This window comes from Cyrtonyx montezumae, unplaced genomic scaffold (genome assembly GCF_038088225.1).
Source record: "Cyrtonyx montezumae isolate F1298 unplaced genomic scaffold, pur_monq_1.0 scaffold_17, whole genome shotgun sequence".
Taxonomy (NCBI): domain Eukaryota; kingdom Metazoa; phylum Chordata; class Aves; order Galliformes; family Odontophoridae; genus Cyrtonyx; species Cyrtonyx montezumae.
In genome coordinates this window covers 28,208,015-28,232,593 of record NW_027071903.1, presented here as the reverse complement: position 1 = coordinate 28,232,593, position 24,579 = coordinate 28,208,015, and the positions used below count along the sequence as shown (strand labels likewise).

Sequence of the window (24,579 nt, the reverse complement as noted above, 5' to 3'; positions counted from 1 at the left end):
TTAGCCATTACATTGGTTCCACATGCTGCTTGGGTGGAGACATCAGCTGAAATTCCCAGCACAGTCAGTCAGGCCAGGAATTGCTGTGCTGTGTAAGCGGTGGTGACTTTCTAATTCTTGATTACATTATGCTAGGAAAGAGGATTGTTCCCAGAGCAATTTACCAAGAGGGGAAAAATGGAAATAGAGTTCAAGGATGACCTTCCACCTCAGTGATCTATTTGGCTGGCGTCTGCTATTGCTCAGCTTCTCTGTCATGGGTTTTGCAGTAGTCCAGTGCTTTGTCATCGCTACTAAGTGGAAAACTCCTGAGCTCACTAAACAGTTTGTGTGAGGGGTTTGGGTAACAGGATGGATTTGGGATTGCAGCTGTGGAAAAAGTATTCTTGAAGGTTACCTGGAAGAAACCTTGAGCAGACTTTGAGCATGTTGACCCTAAAACTTCATTCATCCTGAAGAGCTATTTCTCAGCCTGAGATCCTGAGATAGATGGAGAAAATGAGAGAGGAAAAAGGGAATTACTTTGCAGCAATCCAGCATGGGAGCAGGAAAAGTGTTGCTGAGACCGTCTCCAAGCGAGGCAGTGCTGTAATCCTGTTTCGTTTTCGTACACAGAACTTGAAAAGATTTTTCCTAGAAATGTGTAATGGGACTGTCAGAAAACAGACCACTCCCCTTCCCAGTAGTTTCCTGCTGAAGTCATTTAAGGCCTCTCGCAGCTTTCATCTGTATAAGCACTGAGAACTTGTGGGCCAAGCTTTTTCTTTTTTTTTTTTTTTTCCTTAATGGATTACAAGCAAAAGTGAAGAAGTGTTTGGAAAAAAAAAAAGATTACGGAAGAAAACTGGAAGTTTTTCTGCAAGCTGGCTCCCCACTTAATCAGTTTCTCATTTCTGTTTTGTTTCTGTCAATCGCAGTGAAGTGGACCTAGGTGTTTTTCTTGTTTTAGCTATTGCTGAAAGCATGTATGTGAGCTGCCCAAAGGGGCGGGGAGAGAAGTTGTTCCTTACTTCACTTCTGGGACTGTCTGTTCAGGGCTTTACTCAGGAGGTGACTTGGAAAGACTTGTGAATTCCAGTTACTGTGCACTCAGACCTGATGATCACAGTAGACTGAACATATAAAATCTGCTCTGCAGGCAGCAGCCCTCACTCAGTAGCTGTTTCAAAAAGAAAAATTCCCTTTGTAGAGCTGGCAGATAGCCTGTATTCACAGAGATGGGAATTTTTGTTGGTATATATGCCATGTTTAACACAGACGATGAAGGCGATGTGCTTCTAAAAGAAGCCATTACTGTCCTGAATAAATGGATGCTACTCAGCATGCATTTTGCTGTTGGATGGAATTCAAGCCTCCCATTCTGAAATGGATAGCTTTTTTGGATTGCATTCACTTGTCTCTCAGACAAATCTGTAGAGTAGATCAGTTCCTCAGATGAATGATGCACAATTCATCTGTTTTCTTTCAAACTGAGCTGCCTGGCAAAGGAATGATAAATGTTTTTTTTTTTCTCTTTTTCCTTCTGTCTAGAAGACCATGCTGTACTGTAAAAGTCAAACTTAATTCTCAAGGCAGATGAACTACATGCAGAGGTGTTACATGTTTGTAATGCTGCAGCAGTGCTGTAGGCACCTCATCAGACTGACGTACGCTGTGGTAATACTGAGCCTCGGTCACGTTCCATGTGTCAGCTCTTTTGTAGGGCTTTAAGTGGAAGTTGTCCTTGAAGCCTTAGAGAAATCTCGATAGGGAGCAAATTTTCCTATTTAGTTTTGCCATTATTCTTTGGGGATTGTGATGTATATTGCATACAAGTCTGTCAGCCTTGAAGCATGAAGAGCTTCATGAAGTTAGCAGGTGATTATGAATTACATATGCATTTAAGAAAAGCAAATGCTGGTCTTTATGCAGATCTCCAGCATGCTTGAATGCAATCCACTGTATTTACATCACATTTAAAGTATGTATTTGCATTCGCTATGAAATTGTGCATACCTACGTGTAATTCTGTGCAGATTACTTGATCCATTGGATAAAGAAGCTTGGTGAGATGAGTATGGTCTACAGAAAAAACTTCACAACTGTTTTGAATTAAATTTCCCATCAGACTCCTGGAGCAAACTTCAGACTGAAGAACAAACTGATGTACTCAGAGAATATTCAACTTTGCTGCAAGCATCTAATCCTTATGCTGCAATGCCAGGAGGCTCAGAGCATTACCTGGCCTCATCACATCCCTGTGTTCCAGCTACCCTTGTGGTACAGCCATATGTTTGAGGCTAGGCAGCCAAGATGTCCTGCAACTTTTCAGGTAGAGCCTGACATAGTGTGATGCGAGAGACTCGGCACAATCTGCCTGCTATGGCAACCTGGGCAGGAGAAGTTGGGTTCTGTCCCAGAAGCTGCTTCTGGGAGAGGCCATCTCAGGTACAGTTTAACTGTGTGTCCAGTATTACAGCTATGTGCCTGTTTGTTGAGGGATTAGCCAGCCTTTCCTAAGGCTTCAGGATCCAGAACTCTGCCTGTTTGCTAAGGTATTTTTGTTGTCTGTCTGCTTATTGGCATGCATTTTGTTGCTCAACTACAGTGTGGACGAAAGTTCTTGTCATACTGAAAACAAGATTTGAACTGCATCCAAAGAGCGTGGAGTTGGTGCAGCTGTGTGATGGGGAGTAGCTGGAACACGCTTCCAAAGACATGAAACTATTAAGCATATATTCAAGGAAATGACATCTGAAATGCTTTTATTTCTGGTAGCAACTGATGATTTTCTCCAAGTACAGCTTTGATTATTAATATAACCTCTTGTATCAAGATTCAAAGTCTAGCAGACCCTAATTTCATGAGTTGCAGATGCCAATTAGAGATACTCCATCTGCTTTACTGTGATATGTACATACACTAGTACACTTTAACAATAGGAAGCCTCTCATTCTGAATGCATTCTGCTAAGATCTGTCTGCTGTTTGGCCCCTCATGTAAAGGGTGGCACAAGTGACTGGTGGTGACATAATGACCAGTCACCTTGTAGTCTTAATGCAGAAGCACTCTGACACAGAATCCCTTTCTGTATACGTCAGTCTCTCTAAGGCTCAGCAGCACTCAGCAGCTGGTTGAGTACCCAAGGCGTGCAAGGTACAGAGATGGCAAAAAGTTACAGAAGCAGCAGAAGCCTTCCTTCCAAACAGCAAAATGGAGTTGCTGGCAGAAGGTGATAACAGTGTTAGTGGCTGTTTAAATTAGAGAAGGATTGGATGTGTTCAGTGAGAGAGATATTGTTTAGGTTTTCCCTCCTGGGAGTAGTTTAGTATTTCAAGCACGTTTGGGACTTTTTTTTTCTTTTTTTTTCTTTCCCAGTGGTCTAAGATGTGAGCTGGACAGCCCATGTGAACTTAACAAGTTCACAAGCCTTAACAATGGTTCAGAGCAAGCAGTTTCATATCCTATAATGCTAGTTTTGTTTCTGGATGCCTGTGTAGACTCAGTATTTGCTCACTGTCTTTTCCTTCAGCTTAAAGTACACAAGAAGATGCCTGCTTCAGCCTGTTGGGGCTGACAAAATACTAAAAATAGACAAAACCGTAGAATAAAATGCATCTGAAGCCAGTTCTGTGTGGGGAGTCCTTTTGTGTGCTATATCCAAGGGAACAGCTGGAATCTGCTACTGACAACAATCCTATAAGTGTGGGGCTTTTTTTGTGTGTCTGACTGTATATTTAGTGTGCGTGCCCTGTCCAGCAAAATGTAGGGCTGAGCCTTGTCTCTTTTTCATTCTCTGACTTCAGAAAGTTTATTTCCTGCAGCACTGTCCGAGTCATTTTGTCACTATCTAGTTCAAAAGAATGGGCAGTGTGTAAAACTCGCTCCAAGAACAGCACCTACAAAGGGACCTATTCATACAACTCACCAGTCGGAGATCATGAAACTTTTTCAGAAAGAACAGACTAAGATCCTCAAAATAATTGGCAAGGGCAATGGAAATTATTGAAAGAATGAATGGGAGCAGCTATGACTGTTGCCAAAGTCATTATGGTCATCAAGCTGAAGAATGAGCCTGGCAGCAACTACACAGCCAGATGGCCAAACAACACAACTTATCAGTAATCCATCCATTTGTCTGATTGGAATCTCACCCGCCCACAGCTCAGGTGGGGACTGCAGAGGGGATCCTGAAATGAGAGCCACTGAGCTCCTGCAGGTCTCGAAAAGAACCAGCCACTGATGAGGCCACAGGTTTGGTGGAGCCCTGTGTACAAATGTTGCATCGTTGTGTTAAAATGCATTGGTTTTGAACACTGCAGGTCCAGTACTCCAAGTGGCTGGGCTGAGATGCTGTCAGTATGGCTGTGTGTCTCAGCAATTAAGGAGCCTCTGAGAATTTATGTACATGCTCACGTCGCTCACGTTGCTACATAACTTTTTCCAGCAGAATATGACTGCTGTAATAGGGAAGGGAGCTGTGCTCTACATATCTCTCAGATGGTCTGAAAAACAACTAGATTAAACTAAGAGGAATGGGGTCTATCTTTGTCTCTAGTTTGGTTTTTGCCATAATATTAAGTTATAATCTTCACAATGCATCAGTCCTCTTGAAGAGACAACTTTCTCCTTAGAACATCAGCTTCATTTTTTAGACACACTATCTAACATCTAGCTCATCTAGAATGGTGGAACACATAAACGCTGACATTTACAGCAAACCCCACCACTTTATTTTATCCTGCTCTTTAATGCTAGTATCTCAGTATTATCTCTTGTCCTTACTCACAAACATCCTGATAACCAATGGCAAAGACATGGTGTAGTAAAATAAACACTGGAATAGCTGAAACCATCCTGGATGTCCTTTAGCAAGACATCAGTACTGTGAAGTGAGGGATGCGTCAGCAGTATTAGCAAAATAAATGTGCCAGGGTCTGGTTCTCCTTTCCTCTTTTGTTTAAGTAAACCTTTAAAAGACAAACAAAGCTCCCCTTCAGAATGGAACTGAAATGCAATACAGAATGATTCACACCAAATAAATAAATGCTTTTCAGTTGTAATCACTCCCTATTGATTTGAAGTGGTATAATGCTGTTTCAATCTCATCACTTCCAGAAAGCATGCACAAACAAAAGAGGTGATTTTTAACACTAGGAGGGGTAATGGCAGCTCACACAGGGCATCCAGCCAAAGGATCAGGAATAATTTTATGATGACAGAGCTGAAATCTATGCCAGTTTACAACTTACTCTACAATTAATTTCATTTCTCTACTTCATTCCCCCCAAAATTGAGCCTGCATAATAATTCCCATGTGTATTATTTATCTGTACTTTCCATGCGATTTGCCACTGAACAACTCAGAATACTGGTAAGATTATTCCAGTGGAATCTGATTTCCACTGGGGCTCCCTCCCACCTTCATGGCAGCATTCAGCTCTTACTCTCATCTGCAGCACCAATCCACCATAAAGAGTATCAGTGAACACATACAACAAAACTTAAAGGTCACTTTGAGCACAGATGCATGCGTAGGAATACTCCCCACCTATTGCTGAAACACAGCTGCTTCTCTGGTGATCAGTGAAAGTAATCTGACAGCTTTGTAGCAGCACTAAATGGCCATTCATCTACTTAGCCACCAGCAACAACTGAAGCAGTGGGAATGTACAACATTTGAATCAGCATTTGTTAGCAAAATGTTTCCCTTGTGACACACAGAAAACCTGACTGCAAATATTCTTAACTTTGATCATACTTCAAGCTGTTAAGCTCTGCCAAAAGTGCTTCACCACATCGTGACTGGGACGTGGATTTTGTTAACAGTGGCAGTGAGCTGTCCCTGAGTGAATGACCACTCCCGCTGGCAGTACCTGTGTAGTTCCATGGGGGTTTCCTCTCCTAACCACCAGGCTCCTTCTCTGAAAGCTTGTCGTGTGTACAACAGGAAGCTCCAGTCCTGCAAAACATACATACTCCGATGAGACCGCAGTCTGAGACGCTGCGAGTCACAGCACTCAATTGTCACTTACAGTTTCCATTCTGTCTGAATGAATCTCCTTCCCTTTCAACTCAGCCCCCAGTGAAAACGCTTTGCGTGGGGTCTGCATTTGTTCTTTCCTTTAAGTCTTTCATATTCCTTGAGATATGAGGGCTTATACTCCTGTGGAATAGAATCTAATTCCACACGACATCCTATTGATTACAGCAGGGTCGTTTGACATGAGACACAGCATGTGTGTATGCTATAGTTGGCGTTTCAGTGGTTTGCCTGCACTGGCAAACAATCCTGCTGCAGAAATTGCTCATTAAAATAGCATTAAAAAGCAGACCTAGGTGAGACCTGATTGCATTTAAGTTTGTGGGTATGCTTAATCAAGACAATATGTAGATTTTTCTGAATTATTGTTAATAACACAAAGGTGTATTTTCAGTAGTATTTGAAGTTCAATTTTTAATTAGGTTCATGCTCTGTGTTAAGCCTTTCCTTAGTAAAAAGAAACAACAGTCTCCATATTTCCCAGTGGTGCTCATTTCTGATGCAGACTTGCTGTCAAACTGACACCATACTGCAGAAATACATACAAACAGAAAGCCTTCATCTACCAGAAAATTAACAATTTAGCAAGCAGAATGTATAATTCATACAGCCTAAAAAGACAGTAGGCTCCAAAAACTAGAAATACCTTGCCAGCTTGAGGGATTTTTTGTTGTTGTTGTTAATTTTAAGACATTTAAGAACATCATATTAAAATATCATTCTTAAATATGCCAGATTGTCTGAAGTCAGTCTTACTGTCCCAACTGCTTTCTGGTTGAAAAAAAAAACAACAAGAAAACAAAACAGATATGAAGCCATTTTCATGATCTGTTCTGCACAGAATTAGTCCTTCTTCACAGTGCAAGTGATGGAGCACTGGCACAGGCTGCCCAAAGAGGTGATGGAATATCCTTCTCTGGAGATGTTCAAGACCTGTCTGGACACCTACCTGTGCAACCTGGATTAGGGAGCTGCTTTGGCGGGGGGGGCTGGACTCGATGATCTCTGGAGGTCTCTTCTTAACCCCTACAATTCTGTGTGATTAGATGCAATTATAAAATGACATATCATACTGCTTAAAATTCAGTTCTATACATACATGTAAGTTATCAGTGTTGAAAAGTCTGAAGTTGCAAACAGATGAGTTCTCATGGTACCCAGTTGTTCAGTAATAAATATGCTGCAGGAAGCAGATGAGTTCTTTCAATTCTCTTTGTAATTTGGATCCAAATCCTCCTGAAGCCACTGGAAAGATTTCTATTAAGACGGCTTATTGGGACTTCATTGTATGCTGTTTGTCTCACTGAGGTGAGTTCTTACTTTGTCTTGTTATTTCAGGACTTCCAATCTCAACCCTACAATCTGTAGAGCCTTTTCTTCCCTTGAAACTATGATTGTATATTAAGAGAGCTATTGGGTAATAACAGATGCTTGTAACTGGTCCATGGCAAGATCTCAAACTGTATAAATTCTAAGTATATACTTTCAGTGAGTTTTGAGATAAGAAATCATACCGATGGTAAAAAATGTCCTTGGGTGACACCAATAATGAAGGAGATTCACTTTTGACAGGCAGAAAGCTAACTGCCATTCTTGCTCTTGCAGGTGTGCTCTCATAAGGCTGGGAAAGTCTTTATTTCTGGGGGTTTCCATGGTAATGTTGGCAGTCCTAAATGGAAACAAAAACATTTAAAAGGATATGTTAAAAGAAAAAGTGGGATTCAAACATGACTGAAGTTTGTGTTTTTCTAAGGGTAGAAAGCAGAAATATTGTTGTACATGGATTTTAAAATTCCATCTAAATTAAATCCAAAGGTAAATTCAGGCACATTTTTACAAACTGTTGTGGGTTTGGCATCATAACACTTTACCAAAGGCCTTCCAAGAGTTGGCAAGCACAGACAGACTCTTTTCATGCTTTGTTTTCTGAAGTAGGTGGTTGTTCTCTACACAATCCATACAATCAAATTCCATACAATCAAAAGGATCTTTGCAGTGAAAATGTCTGCTGCCAAGAATACGTAACACAAAATTCTAAGCAAATTTCATGTATTTTAGCTATAACCTTTAAAAATGTCCTCCCTCCCTCCCTCCCTCCCTCCCTCCCTCCCTCCCTCCCTCCCTCCCTCCCTCCCTTCCTCCCTTCCTTCCTTCCCTTCTTTTCCTTCTTTTCCTTCTTTTCCTTCTTTTCCTTCTTTTCCTTTCTTTTTTTAAGTTTTGATCCTGAAAATCAAATCCTGTAATAAACTGTGCAGCTATGTTGCCTCAGGGTGGACAGCATGTGTGTCCTTTGGTGCCTTCAGGAAAGGAGGGCCATGGACCTGCAATGCAGTGTCTGTCATCACAAGTCTCAAGAATCACAGAATCATAGAATGCCTTGGGTCGGAAGGGACCTTAAAGACCATCCAATTCCAACCCCCAACCATGGGCTGGGTGCCTCCGCCAGCTCAGGCTGCCCAGGGCCCCATCCAACCTGGCCTGGAGAACCTCCAGGGATGGGGCACCCACAGCTCACCAGGCCTGGACACAGATGGGGTCTCAGAAGGGCAGAACAGATGGGGAGAATCCCCTCCCTGCCCCACTGCCACCTCTTTTTTAGGAGAATGGAGTCTGGAAGTCTTTAGTGCAGTAACCAAGTACAAGATAGCAGCTGGTTTTGTATTGTGCCCTCAAGAACAAGAGAGTGCCAAAATGACTCAGAAAATGATGTGGATGTGATGGCAGCCTGGCACTACATCAGCACACTGGTGATAGTGGGACACATCCCCAGTGACCTCAGGAAATGACAAGAGGAAGCCACCTCCTCTTCTACTCCTGCATCAGGCTGGGAAGAAGGTGCAAGGGAGGAAAATGTCACCTGTGCCCTTTCCCTTTGATTGCTTTTGATTCAGATGGAAGACAGCAGACAACGCTGACGTAGAATGGAGACAGTCGGGTTGGAAAACATCACTTGAAAGTGCCTCTGTTACAAGCTCCTGCTTGAAAATAATCCTGCATCTGTGGAAACTTCCAAATTTTGCTTTCCTCAGTGCAGGAGCTGAATATAGATTTGTTGAATCTTAATTAGGTTGGATACAACAGGCTTTTCCCCCCATGGTAATTCCTGTTCAGCAGCAGTGCCCCCTGGTTTCTGATCACCCTGATGTGCCATTCTTTGGGTATTATTTGCTTTCCCAAATGCACTGTAGCAATCAACAACTGATCCCCTTTCTTCCCCCTCCCCCCTTTTAATTCATTAATTACTGTATATTTTTCAGGCCACATTTCTTCCCACTTACTTGGGCTGCTCTTTTCATTAAAACAAGTTCTCCAGCTGCCCCAATCGTTTGCCCTTCCTGTCCATTCTTGGGCATGCCAAAACTGTTAGTGCACAACAGGAAACCAATAGCTTGTGCTATCAGGAGACATTTCCTTCACAGCACAAAACGTCTGAATAATAATTTCAAGCAAGGCTTCACCCATTTCCTGTAAAAGGAGGGAAGTTTGCCTATCCTAGTCCCTCAGAGCTCTTTGTTTCCATCCCTTCATGATGTAATGCTTTCTGCACAGGGAAGATGGATCATTTTCCCTTAGCAGCACTAAATTCAATATCCTGTGTAAAGATTTGATACCCAGTCTTCAGCAATGAAACATGCAATGCATACAAATAATAAAAAAGATGTGCTAGAGTTTATACTTGTGGCATCTCTGTTAAAAAATAGATCATCTTTTTGGTGTCTGGAAAATAGCAGAAATGAAAATATGAATGCTAAAGGCAGCTTGTTTTATTAAATGTTTTAATGCAGTATTAGCACTGCAGGTGTCAACTACTGCACACCCTCCAGCAGATGTGACAGCCCACCCGCATCAGCTCTTGCTGAGCACCAGAATGCCCCAGCCTGAACTGGCTCTGGGTTTTACAGGAATACCATGAATAAACTGTCTCAGGCACTGAGTCAGAACACCGCTTAAGCATATGCGTAACTTCATCATTTGAGTTGGAAGCGACCACAGAATCACAGAATCATAGAGGTTGGAAGGGACCTCTAGAGATCATCAAGTCCAACCCCCCTGCCAAAGCAGGTTCCCTACACCATGGACCCTTCAAAGACATCTGGTCCAACTCCCCTGCACTGAACAGGGACACTTACAGCTGATCAAGTGCTCAGAGCCCCATCCAGCCTGACCTTGGGTGCCTTGTGCCTATATAGCAAAGTAAATAAATAAGCAAAAATCACTTAAGTGAATACTGAAGAGTGACTAACTTTGTTAAGTATTGTGCTACATCAAAGCCTTCAGATAATGGCAGTGCTTTTGGAATTATTAAAAAGGGAATTACCAAGCAATGTGCATGCTAATACTCCAGAGTTGGAACATTTAGAGATGTTCAGGAAGCATAATTTTAGGAAAACTCTCTTAAAGTGCCCTTTATCCAATCAAAACAGACATAGAAATTGCTACATAAGAAATGCTGTTTCCGCGGAATCCTACTACGACATTTCTTAATCCATTTTTGTTAAACGATGCAACCTAGACTCAAATTATGCAGATTATTTAATTTTCAGCAAATTTTAATAACAAGTTTAATCAGCCTTGTGAATATGACTTTTTTTTTTATCACCTGCTGCAGCAGTACGGAAAGCTTAAAAGGAAAACTTGTTGAAGAGTTTAAGTACCTTAAAAATAGCTATTGTCACAATTGTTATTGCAGTGCAGTCTTAATTACATTAGTTGTTGTCACATAAGCACAATAAATGTCTCTCGCTGTTACTCTGAAGGCAACAAGACCTTCATTACATTTGTGTTTTCTGTGTGTTTGTCATTTGAAATGTTCAACCCAATATGAAGTACTGTGTCTCTCTCACTCTGGTTCCCTTGCTTCACTCACATCACATACACTCCCCATTGTCTGCCTTGACAGCTGGGAAGCCACAGGCAAAGGTGCCTTCTTGTGCCTTCTACCTTGTGCAATGCTTCCCCCTCTGTGTCTTCCGCAGCTCATAAGACTGCTTTCTAAAGTTAAAAAAAAAGCAAAATATAATTCCATCTTTTTTCTAATTTTATAAATTAATTTGGGCCACCTTGTTGAAAACCTTCCTCAAAGGTGACTCTCCAAGGCTATTATTGCCATTTGGGTGTGAGTAGGTTACATTTAATTTACACGACCCCAGTGTCAATGGGTCATTCAGTGGATGGTAAGGTGACAGACATCTATCCACAAAGCAGAATATCAGATGAGCTGGGGGGGTGCTCTGAGAAAAGCAGTGAGAGCATCTGACGCCCAAAGAAATCAGCTGCAAGAGGGGTGACATGCTGAATATGTCTACTTGTGCCTACTGGTGAGAAAAGCCAATGGTAGTGTTATCATTCTGGCTGTTCCCAGAGTGTAAAGCAACATTTGTAAAGTGCTCTGGAAAGGTCTGTGGGTAACACTATGGACTGTCAAGAACTGACATTTAAGTCTACTTCTTCCCATTATTAACCTATAATACTGTGTATACTTCAGCAAACTTTGCTAAAAATCCTATGACAATAAGATTTTGTGCTGTGGAATAGATTACAGAACTGTCCATCTGTCAAAGCACGCAAGTAAATGACGCCAAGGCCTAACTCTTTTCTTGTTGAATGGAGATTCAGAAAAACAAGGAGACATGATGAAGGTCAGGCTGGAATTAGTGAGGAAGAGGAGGCTGACATAGCAATCTAATAGCCCCTGTGATCAAACACAGTGCCAGAGTGCAGATGGCACTTGCCTTCTCTACTATGCATACCCAGACTGGCAGGGAAGGTCGAGTGTTGTATGCAGCAGTAGTGATGACGTGGCTGGTGGGGAGGGGGGGACGTGGTACAGACGGTGCCCTAACAACGTCAGTAGTCAGGAACAATCAGGTGCCCCCACTAAGTGCACAGAGGCACAAAAAGAGCTAACAGCTGACGTTTTTAACACTGGAATTTTCAGGCAAATCAAATCATAATTTTATCAGAATCATGATATAAACAGTGTATCATATATCACCCCTGCCTTAAAGTCCTGCTAGGCAACAAAGCAGCCTCAGAAACTAGATACCTGTATAATCTATGTCCCTTAAGTAGGTTAAATCCCTCTAACACCTTTCAGGGCAGCATTTATTCTGCATGGTGCTCAGGCTCTCATTGTGTTTGACATTTTATCTCCGTTATTGAATTGTCTTTTCCTTGTTTTGCTCATTCACAGTGCATACTGGCCAACCTACAAAAACATAATTTGGGTGTTTTAAATGAGACTGATATGTTTTGACTGTGTCCTCGCTGACACAGGGGACTGTAATGCAGCCAGCTGTTCATTGTTACTATATTAAATAAAGTAAAATTCCCTTGTGATATACTATATACTAACAAATGATGTAATGAAGCTCTGGCCATGTGAAAATTCTGTTCTGATACCACCCAGCATCCCTGTGAGCAGCTAGGAGGCCAAATCACTTGTCTGAGAAGCCCCATTAACATGTTGCCCTTACAACCCAAAGCTGTAATTGGTTTAACCTGACACGCTGCTCATTTTCTGTGCTGCATGCTCCAGTGTGTGTACACATTTCTTTCCTCTCTGCCTGACAAAAGATATACAAAACAAAGCCAGTTTAATGCATTTCTCTGCCCTCTTCTTTCCCCCATATGCACCAGGATGGCAAAAGGTACAGTGCAAATTGATGAGGGAGAACTGGGAGCAGTGTATGGCCCATGCATCCCCGCTACATCTGGAAAGCAGGAAAGGAGGTAAGAGCAGGCACTGCTTTTACCAAGGCAATTTTCAGTAAAGAGAAACCAAATCAAAACCAGCAAACCAGGTTTAAACTTTCAGAATGATGGTGCCCAGCCCTTCAAAGCAAAACTGAAAGACGTGGAGTGCCTTCCAGCCAGACACATGCAGCATGGGGACACAGTGATGGAATCATGTCACCTATATAGGCCATTGGCTGTGGAAATTGTGCACTGCAATACCACTCCAGCTGAATTTGTGGGAGGTTTACACAAAAATTGGCCTTTTATGAGTTTACACTTCCATCACATTTGAAGCACTTTGAAACACTCTTGCCCTTTTCAGAGCCCATACAATATACTAATTAGCAGAAAGCTCATGCTGTCTGGGAATGGTGGAGAACAGGACTGGGGGCATCACAGTGGCATAGCTGTACTGTGCGCTGAGAAACCTTGTTTGGAGCCAGAACAGGTATCTCCACTAAGCAATGCAGATATACCCTGAGCACTGAGATGAGCAGAAACTGTAAGCCGACAAACACCAGTCCCATGTATGAGTTGTGTGGTTAAGGATTTCAGACAAGGAATAAACTCCCGTCTGAGCTCCAGCCTTGTTCTCCAGCAGTTTTGTTTAGGTGCTGTGTGTTTTCTCCTAGAGGGTTTATTGCAAAAACATCAGTGGCCTTTCACAAGCGAGGAAGGGGAGGAGGAAGAGCACCATATTTCCCAAGTGGGTGTATACCACATGCCTTTCCCATGTTTACAGTTCTTGGCCATGGTCTGAGCCCAGCGTCAGGCTAACCTTGAACCCTGCAAGCTAAATACAACCCTGGGAGTGCAGCTGGAACAGGTGGGAGAGACAGATAAAGAAGTCAGTTTCCAGAAACAAAAGGAAAAGAATTGCCCCCAGAACTGTGCTCTTAGAGCTATCCTTGCTGCACTGACATTTCACTCTGGAAATGGCAGTGAAGTATTTTCACCACTACACATTGTGAAGCTGAATGCAAATGTCCTACAGTTTCACTGCCCAAAAAGTGTGGTAGGATTCCCACACCTTAAGGACACAGACTGCTGACTCACCGGTCCTTGCTTCCAGCCATAGGGAGCTGTGCTGCAGAAAAGCCATTATACCGCTCCTTCTCCATAGCCTGCCTGGAGATGATAAAAACACGTTCCCTTCCTGTGCCCTGGGTGGTGTCTGCTGCCAGCAGTGCTGAAGCTGCCCAGTTCCCACAGAGCCATGTCTGTGCCTGAGCCCCGTGGTTGATTTGCTGACCCAATTGCTGCACCTGGGGAACGCTGTGTTAAAATTCCCACGGGCACGTATGACTGTGGAGCTGCAGGCTGTGACCCAGGATCCGAGCCTTTACGGAGCACTTCTATTTCTGCAAGATAATTAGCGGTGTCGGTGAATTGGTAAGAACCATTTTTTTTTTTGCAAGAAAGTCCGATAGAAAGCATCCTTAATTGTTCTCATGGCCTCTGAGGCCATCTAATCATGAAATACGTGTTCAATGTAACCTCTGTTTTTTAATTCCCTTAATTTTTGAACAAACAGAACTCCCCTCCCCATTCCCTCTGGAAGACAGATAATAAGTTATGAAGTATTTTGGCAGAAGACACTGCTTATTGTATTTATTGGCGACATAATCATATGTTAAAGTAAAAGGGGAAAAATTAAAGCTGTTCTAAAGAGGTCAAATTCCAGCCATTTCTCGGGAGTAACATTCAGTTTTGAAGTCATTTTTCAAAAGAGGTTTTACATTTACAAAATCTAATGAGGTTAATTTGAGACTGAATGAGCTAATCATCGGTTTGGTATTCTGGACACCACAAATTTATCGCTTCCCTCGGTGTGATAATATCACTTGTCATCTTTCTTCTTCAGAAGAATCATTTCTACTTCAGACAGAGGCTCTGACTTCCATGCTCCTGAAAGATTGTGCTGCTCCACTGTCATAATTCTGGAAAAAGCATCTCGGGGAGGATTGCTGCCTTGATGTGAGCAGTTCTGGGTCTCAGCTGTTAGTGCAGGAGCACTGAGTGACCTTCTGCTGCTCATGGCCATGGGACTTTATTGGTCTGTTCTCTGGTATCACTTACAGAGTAACTCCTAGTGAGTTTGAGTATTTCACACTGTGGCTTTGAACAAATATAAATTCTACAAGGTAAAAAAGGGGAAAATAATGGCTTGCCTTCCACCTCTTTGTCACAGAGATGAAGTGCCATGTAGGAGTTGCTCACTGTCATACTTGCAAGAGGCTCATGGTTTCCACACATTTTCTACTGTGCACCTCCCAAGGTCCTCTCCTGCCCTGCACAGCCAAAGCCCATTGTCAGAGCTTCCACAGAGAGCTGAGAGGGGCCACAGCTCCATTGCAGATGTTTATTATTTGATTAATTAACTCTAGCTTGGTGTTAATCACTTGCACATACAGAATCATACAGGAATCACTTGCACAGTGGAATCACACAGGAAGAGGACAGTATAAAGGGAAATACCCACAGTGATGATTTCCATTTCAATGGCAGGAAAAAAAAAGAGGGAAAATTTCAATCTGAAACCCGTGTGCTTTGTCCATGACTCAAACCTGCCAATATTTCTGGTTTCCATTTTGCCACTGAAAGCCAACACGTACACAGTCATTAATCATGGTGAAGACCCAGAGAGCAGTCCTCCTGCCCTCAGTGTATGTTCCTTATCATGAGGCTCCACCATGACACAGTTTTTCCCTTTCCCCATTCCTGTTTCTGCCCACCACAAAGAGCACTCATGAACCAGCCAGTATCCCCTTCCACCCACTTCTTTCCAGACGTGCCTACAGAAGGCTCTGCTTTGTTCTTAGGTATTTTGCTCTCTGAACCACGATGTTTTGAGCTGCTGCTGCTTAAACTGTGAGAAAATAACTAACGTAGTACAATGGCTATCTCCACCCTACAGCCTGTGGCTTTCCAAAACCACAAAACATGACGACATGGCAACCAACTTCCCTACTCTTATACATACAAATGTATATCTATGTTTGTATTACAGTATATTCATAATTACATGGACAATGAACAAATCTGCTAACGACAAATTTTACACAGAAGATGTTGGTACAGGCCCCCTTGGATACAGCCTGCAGAAGTCCAAGAACTTTGAGAGGAAAAGCATCAGAAAAGATCTCAGTTACATGGTTAACTGCACTTATGAAACTGCCTGACCAAGTAACTCTGCACATTGGCTTGAAACTACAGCTGCAAGCTGTACAAAGGAAATGACGACAGGATATAAAGGACTAGGGAATATTCAGTATTTACTAAACAAAGATCTTCATTTGAGCATGTGTCCAGTCATACCATAAGTATTTGACAGAAACAGCTCCCTGGGCTTGGACAGGTCACAGAGTCATTGCTGTTATTTAGCTGTGCACATGCGAAAATCCCTTTGCATTGATACAGTTGCAATTGCAGATTTTTTTCCCCTCTTAAAAAATGGCTATGTTAAGCTAGAAAGGCTTAAAAGGCAAGACAAAATGCAAATATAGGAATAAGACCTGAAACCTCAGAAACTCCACAACCATTCTGAGATGCACATTTCACACCTTCATTTTTCAAAGGAACTCTCTTCAGAAGAAACACTTTCAAGCCCAGGCCAAAACTCAGGTTAGAATCACACCAACTTGCTGAAAGGGATTTTACAACTTCATCTGACTTCTGGGGTAACTAGAGAGCAGTTCTGGTAATCTTTAATATTACCAGGTAAGAACTGTTCCTATAACACAATAAGTTATGACCTTTTCTTGGGATCTGAAGAAAAGGGCTATTGTAAAACACTGTTATTTAAGAACTGTGGTGCAGTGTTTGCCAGATGACAGTGTACAGGCAGCCCCATCTCCAACCAGGCAGCAAGGGGCCTGGGGCTGCTAGGATAGGCTGCCACCTCCGGGGAGCCTTCAGTCTGAAGAATCAATAGAGGCAAAGGGCTGGAGATGGCTAAAAGTGATTTGATGACTTATCCACCTTCAGAGCTAAAGTAGACTCCACTGGAAGAGGGAGCCAAGGTGGCCCCACACTGACTTATTTCTGTTTGTAGTTTTTCCTGCTCTCGTTTTACAAGGGGTCTTTGTCATCTTTGCATTCTCTGAACTTTCTTGTCCTTGATTTCTGCTCAGATGCATCTCCACTTCTTTCCTTAGCTGCTATTTGGAACAATCTAACAAGCAAACATTTGCTGCTGGATTGGTGTGAAAAATATTTGCTTGAGAGAGAAAAAATTGTAGCTTTAAATGCAGCCAGTTCTACTTTCACCTTCATAGTTCAACTAATACAGAAATCCAGAATAGATTTGTTCTTGTACAGGTAAATCTTAGCTCCTCTCTATGACTCCAGTGTTCTCCACTGCTCTTTTACTCCTGCGCTTAACATTCAGCCCCGAGCAGCTGTGAGCTACAAGGACACAGATGAGGAAGTTGTTTTATATGTGCCTTTCAGGATTGCTAATTTTCTCAAGTTGACAGCCCAAGACTAGGTGAAAATTTGTTGTAGGAGAATCTTTTTATTTTTTTTTCCAAGAAATGCCCATGCACATATAGCAACAGAAATAGCTGCACACCATCTGGTTAGCTTACAGGGACCCCAATCATTATTTGGTTGTTAGCTTTGTATTTTATGATCTCATTTTTCCTTGTAAATGTGGAAATATCCGAGTTTCACTCAGCCCTACTGGTTTGTTCCAAAGTCATGGAAATGAAATACAGTACTGAACAACACAACAACATGTCAGGAAAAAAATAAATGGAGTGGCTTAGTGGTGTCAGCTTGTGAAGAAATGAGATGAAATATTTTTTCCATGTTCTGAATGAGCCCAGACAAAATTTGTCTTGATGCTAGCCTCACTGCAACCTGCTTCTATCGTTTTTGGAGGCATGAGAAATCTGTTTTATGGCAGGTACTAAACCATGCTACACATTCTGAAAAATAGTCCCTTTTCTCAGTTAGATAAGATAGAGTGGAAGATATTTTTTACAGTCTTCTGGTATAGCCAAACACGTTGGCTGTGACTTTTGTCTTCCTTAGGCTCTGACTCCTCTTGAATCAGAACTAAATGAATAAACCCCAATAAAAGGAGAATTCAGAAAACGGAGTGCAAGTTCCAGGTGACATCATGCATTGTAGAAGGAGTTCTGGGTGACTGTGTGTTACTGGAAGTCTGTGCTGGGTGGAGCTAAATGTGATTTTTATGTTTTTTTCAGGCTGAGGATGCTTCTAGCTTTCACTAAGTTGATTTCAGGTAAATACATATTACTTAAGGCTCACAGATTACTTAAGGTATTTTGTCTCACAGAAACTTTAGGTCATTACTCTTAAAACAAACAAAACCCTCTGAAAACTTTACAGTATTCCAAGGAGAACTTTCATGAATAAAAGGCACTTTTTCCCAACTCTGACCTACCTGTATTCCTGTGAATTTCATTCACTACCAAACCACTCTCAAACAGGAAAGGGCATTTTCTACAAACCTTATACACATTATCTCCCCTAAAGATGCTTATCCCCTTGGTTACATTCCAAGCACTGGCAAGACACTTCATTCACTGCAGTGACTGGGAGCACCGCCCGCTCTCACTGTATCTCCCAGGCCGTAATCGCGGGTGTCAGATGTGTTTTTGCTAACGAGACTGTGGAACTGGTGAGCAGAGAGCTTTCCCACCCTTCCCTTCTCCAAAGCATCTGTCAAGCCGCAGTTTCAGAGCGGCCACACCCTGAATGTTATTGTTGAAGTAAAATATTAAAGGTGGGTTCTTTTTATATTTTCCTTAGCCTTTCACCTTTATTTAAAGTAGAGTGCATTCAAGGGACATCTGTGTTACGGGCAGTAACATCACGTGAGGGAGCTTTCTATAAATAACACCACTATTAAATAAACTGCTGGAGCACGGCTTTCACTAGCACGATGAGTTCAGTGTTGTAGTATTTATTCTTGCCAGAGCTGGCTGTTAGAGAAGCATCTTTTTATTTTCATTTTGAAGCAGTACTTTTAACGTGCAAATGAAACTGAAAGGCGAGATTCTGAAGATGCTCTGCCAAATCTGCCAAATTTCCTCGGCAGCACTGGCAGGATGGCCAACATCCAGCAGCAGTCAATAACACCTAACTAGTTCACAGAAGTGTTGTGATGGTTAAAACATTCATGTGAGTAAAGTACATTACGTTTCTCTGACTGAGTCATTACAATACAGAGATTATTTCAATTTGAGATGTTTGGCATGTGAAGGAGTAAGGTAAATACTAGATCATGTTCTTCTGTTTTCACAACTGAAGAAATGTGAACTCCATAAAACAGTCCAGGCTTCCAGAGAGCTGCAGAAAACCCATCCAAGTATACATTTATAGCAGCTTTCTTAGAATAACGTAGACATACCCCAAATCAGTTCTAAATTTTCTTGGTCAGGGTTGGCCTAGGTCTAGTCAAAACTGTGATTTACTGAGGAAATTTAGTAAATTATTTTCCCAAGCTCCTTGCTCTGTTTCTAAATTATCACTCTTAAATAAGCTCTCTACGTAAATCCAGCTTGAATGTTCTAAAGAAATAACTGCAGCGAAGACGATATAATTTCATCAAACAACACAATAAAAATGAGGTTTGTCTGGGAGACAAAAGACCCAAGAAGAAAGAGCATAAGATGACATAGGAAGTGATAATAGACATGATTTCACCAAGAGGGCCCAGAGGTAGCAGAGATTATGAAAGAAAACCTATAGAGTTGATTAGAATAATACATTGTTTTCCTATTCTCAAGTATCCTGTGGAATTTAATAGACACGTTGAAAGACATAAAGTGGGCTTCTTTTTGCTCATGGCATGAGGGAGTTTAAAGAGAGCTACATTAGCCACAGACTAGCCAATATTAATCACACAGGTTTCCCAAGCATAGTGCCTACAGTCCAAATGATGTTTTTATGTAATGTTAGAAGTTCCTATTATATATGACATTCCTTTAAGGGAGAAACTGATTCAGCTGAGATGCATGGGTGTTTTTTTAAGAGATTTGTACAGATGTTGGAAGAACATATAAGTCAGAGATGTCTGTTCAAGAATTGGACCCATGATTCTAATTACATACTACGAAAGGAAAGCTATGTGTCTTCTGAAGAACACATGGAATAAGGGTATCTATGTCTTATTGTGCTGACCCATTCAAATTAGATCCAAAATACTCACTGCTTTTCTCACTTTATTCTTCAGAAAACCCATCTCTTAGAATAATTTTACTTTAAAGAGCATAAGAAAAGAGGAATCAGGAGTGAATAGAGAACAGAACAGGAAATCTTCTTGCCACCATATAAATCCATGCTAGTCCACACTCTTAAATGATGTGTGCAGTTCTGGTGCCTTCACTCTTAGGAACTGGCAAATATTCTGAGAGAGGTAAGAAGAATGATTAAAGATTCTGAAGAGCTTTCATACAGAAAATTATTAGGTGGGCTGGGAATCTTCACACTGGATAAAGAAGGGAAGACTGCAAAATCCTTAATGATGTAAAGGGTCATTAAAGATAAAGACTGCTGCTTCTTTCAACACAAGAACCAGGCATGAACAAATAAAGATACAAAGAGCCATGTTCAAAGAAGTGTAGATTTTCTGCATGCAACAGGCAATACTGAAACTCAAAAATGCATATAATGGATGTAAGAAATTTATGTATGTTTGTGACAAGTCTGAATAAGTACATGGAAAAGAAATCCTTAACGGTTGCTATACAGACAAATCTCAACAATTTCAGGAAATACCATAAACTAAAAATAGTTGGAACACAGGAGAGGACATGACAGAAATACTGTATAATATTACTATTCTTACTCTTCCCTGACACCTCTGTTTTATTCCAACAGGCCTGGCACTGGCCACATTGATGTTCAGTGTTAGAGCTCCTGAGTCATAACATTCTCAATGCTCCTGTATTTTCTGTAGTCAATTCAACTCTTCCTGCAATTTATCACTGACTCCATTGGCCGTGATCTATAGGTTCTGCCATTCTTGATATCCTTCTACCTGATGAGGCACAGGCTAAGAATCCTGAACTGATGGGAGTTCTTCCTATTGGTGAAAACATGCTCCTCCTTACCTTCTGTCAGCACTGTTCTTTTTGGTAAAGTCAGTCTTTAGTCCTTACTACCATGCACGTCTTAACATTGTCCCAGAACACTGGGTGGCATACATGTACAATCATAAAAATGCAATATTAGCACAAGTTTATTTGCCAATAGATTCAAAATCAAGAATGATGATCACAGTTGTAGGCAGTCAGCTAATGACTGATATTTGGTACATTTTTCATATGTCTATTGTAGAGGCATGAAAATGATACTTCATGGCTAAAATGAAGGTTTTCCTTTATGTCAGTCCCTTGGAATTATGCTTCATGACATGAGAGTGATATCTATTTATCTATCTATCTATCTATATTATTTTTTTTGTAGGACTGCTTGTTTGTGCTCTTATATCTTCTGTTGAGATGCAGCATTAAAAATAATGAGTGCTGAAAAATAATAATGTTGAAGGAATACAATTGCCAAGCAAAATAAAACAGAATTAAACCCAAACTTCCACCATAGAGCTCCCATGTGTTGGTGGTATATGAGCCTTAGGAGAGGAGTAGGCAGGGTAGGCCTAACAGAGATTTGTTTTCTTTGGCCAGTAAACACCTAATCATTTTTTGACTTGGCTCTTGTTTGAGATATCACATTCTATATGACTGCCCCTTTGTTCCTCTTTTTTTAAGTATTTTTAGTTTCTTTAACATATGACACAGTCTTTTAATTTGTTATCAGGTTTTTGGGTTTTTTTTTTGTTCAGAAAAAGGTAATGTACTATGCAGTATATTAAAGGGAAACTAAATATTTCTGGTGTCAACTCAACACCTACAGAGTCCAAACCTACTCCCCACTAATGTTGGCTATCCTATCCCCCCTTAAGCCACACGGATTTTTGATTACAGTATAACCGCAGACTTGCATAATAAATCAGTCACTGCAGTAACACGGCAGTAATGACACATTTAGAAGTGTAACTTGTGGCACTCAGCCACCAGCCAGGGGTCTGTGGGGGGCTGCAGTACCCTCCTGGGGAGGTAGGGCTGGAGCAGGCCTACCTCGTCTTCACAGCAGTCTCATGGCACTGAGGACAGTGAAGCCTGTACTCTGTGTTTTAAGTTAAGCTGTCAGCTTGTGAACTGATGTGACTGCAAAAACTGATTTAGGCACACTCACCAAGATGACTGTTCAGGAGCAAACGGTTATGATTTACCTCAGGCTGAGCACAAGCTCTGGCTTGGACAGGCTCTTGCAAGGTGTTGGGCTGCAGGGGGAGCTGGTCTCTTTACCCTCTCCAGAGGCTCATTTTAGAATCACAAAATCATTAAGGCTTGAAAAGACCACAAAGATAATTTAGTCCAACTGTCAGCCCGCCCTTACCATGCCCACTAACCATGTCCATCAGTGCCACATCCCACAGATCTTGAGCACCTTCAGGGACCACCACCTGTGCAGCCTGTGCCAATGCCTCACCAGCATGCTGGACTTCTGAGGAACTTTGCTGAGATAAGTTTTCATGAGCACCTATGAAAAGACATACTGATCATTGGGGAATTTGCCTTCCAAATGGCAATTATCCTTGGAATCATTTGAGCCCCTGCTTTATGACACCATGGCTTAGCTGGAAGATCATCGATTCAGAGCCACTCGTCATTATTCCAAATTTCTAAATAAAAATCAATACATCCATACCAAAGCACTCATTTGTGTAATATCATTGCCAGGCTCCATATGGTATTCCAATGACTGCTCTGGATTCGTAGGCTCCTGCCATATAGCTCCACACCTACCACACCTATGAAAGAGGAGTTACAACATCAGTATAACCAAGCATGTTGTATAAGCACACTGACTAATTCAGACAGAGCACTGGGGATGTCAAAAACACAACCAAACCATTGTATTTCATCTAAAGCTGCATGGCTGTTACAATGGCAGATGCTGAAATGCCTCAGATGTGTCACTGCTGAATAGGATGATGCTATTGGACTGTGGCATCAAAAGATGCCGCATTTCCTGTGACACATCATTAAGAGGTGAGGCGTTAGTAAATCATATCACATGGAAAGGAATATGAGAGTGCAGAATGCTTCAAAAGGAAAAAGAAACAACAACAAAATCCAGCATTGCATCTTTAGGACCAATCTAATGTGTTACACACTTTATTCCTGGAGAACTGTCAGGATTTACGAACGCAGAGCAGACACCAGGATTTGCAAGAGTTAAAAGAACAATTCAAAACTCTTGAACTATATTTAGTGTTCATAAAACTTGCTACGGTTCATGGACCTGTTTCTTCCATCAGTTAAGTTCATATTTCTTTCAAAGAGCGACTCCCTTTTCTTTCTTTTAATAATGCTGGTTTTCTACTAACTGAACTTTCACTGAAGCAGAGCAGACTCTAAAAACTAGAATGGCATAGACACTTACGTGGATTAAAATATTCATTTTCCCACTTTGCTTCTTTACACACAGGCTTCTCTTGATTCATTTTTTATTTCACTCTTACTTGGCTCTGTCTGCAATTTCATTGATTTTTTTTTCCCCTTTCCCTTTTTTGCCATCTCTCTGGAACATAATGAAAACATGCAGCATTAACGCAGACTTGGAAATAGCATAACAAGATTGCTCATCCCAAATATAAACACATTCCTTTTTCTGTAGTTATCTGACACCTTCCTTTAAAAAAAAACAAGTGTACACATGGAAACAGAGAGTGGCTGTCACTGTGGTCCGGTAGTTTTATTGTAAGTTGCAATTTGGCAACTTTACTGGAGAATTGACTTTCTATGTATATACAGAATGTATATTTAGGCATTTATTAATGTGCACAAAAACACAAATATTCCTATATTAAGGGCTACCTGTTAACTGAATATAGCTGCTGCTACAATCCCAGGCTAACAAAAATCATTGCAAAAAGAAGTTGACACACCCGTAGCATGGGCTTCTTTAGCACAAAATACAGGTGCCTACAACAAGCTCTTCAGATCAAGTGTATCCTGGGGATAGGAATTAACATTCTAAAATCACTGTTCAGGAAGTTGATTGCACAACTTGCATTCACAAAGCATCACATTAAGAAAAGCACTTTAATAGTGTTTATTACTTAAAGTGAAAAGAAGAGCAAGAACAAAATACTAAGTTCTACACATACTGGGTAAAAAATAATATAATTAAAGAAGTTTATTAAAATGTAACTATAATTTTTCTTCAATAGTCACATATCTGAATTCAAGTGAGGTTGCTCCATCTCTTCCTCACAAAGCTGATTCCATACAGGAAAGACAGATGCCGTAAAAGGAATCAAGTGAGTGCTGTTGACAGGGCAGTAGGCTGGAATACCAGACAGGAGAACTTTGGCTTCAACAGCCATTTCAGATCACTATAGCTGCAAACACAGACTATAAAAAGGAAAAGTACACCAGTGACAATATTATTCTCTGGGCAAGTTTCCTTAACCTATTTATACCAGGTTTGGATTTGATGATAAGAGTTCCAATTTCATTAACCATGTGTATCTAACACTGTTATTGGAGATTCTCAGATGACACCTATCAACAGCCTATAAAGCACATTTACTTTATAGCTCACTACAGATTGAAGAATAGCAAACTGGCTTTGCTGATCTTGTACAGCTATTTCTGCACTCTTAAATTTTGGACAAAACCCAAAAGTTTCAGACCAAATCCCAACATACTTACATTCAAATACTATCTCATCTTGGAACTACTGAAAAAACATTCTTTCAAGTGAAGGCACAT

At 41.2% G+C, this 24,579-nt stretch overlaps 1 long non-coding RNA gene across 1 annotated transcript; it reads right to left on the bottom strand.

The window, feature by feature from the left end:
* Nucleotides 1-22,523: 22,523 nt before the first annotated feature.
* On the bottom strand, nt 22,524-24,211 carry LOC136047259 (uncharacterized). Its single transcript, XR_010622067.1, has 3 exons — nt 23,680-24,211; nt 23,246-23,383; nt 22,524-22,610 (listed from the first exon to the last, which is right to left on the bottom strand). It is a non-coding gene; the product is annotated as an uncharacterized LOC136047259 (long non-coding RNA).
* Between the last annotated feature and the right edge of the window lie 368 nt (nt 24,212-24,579).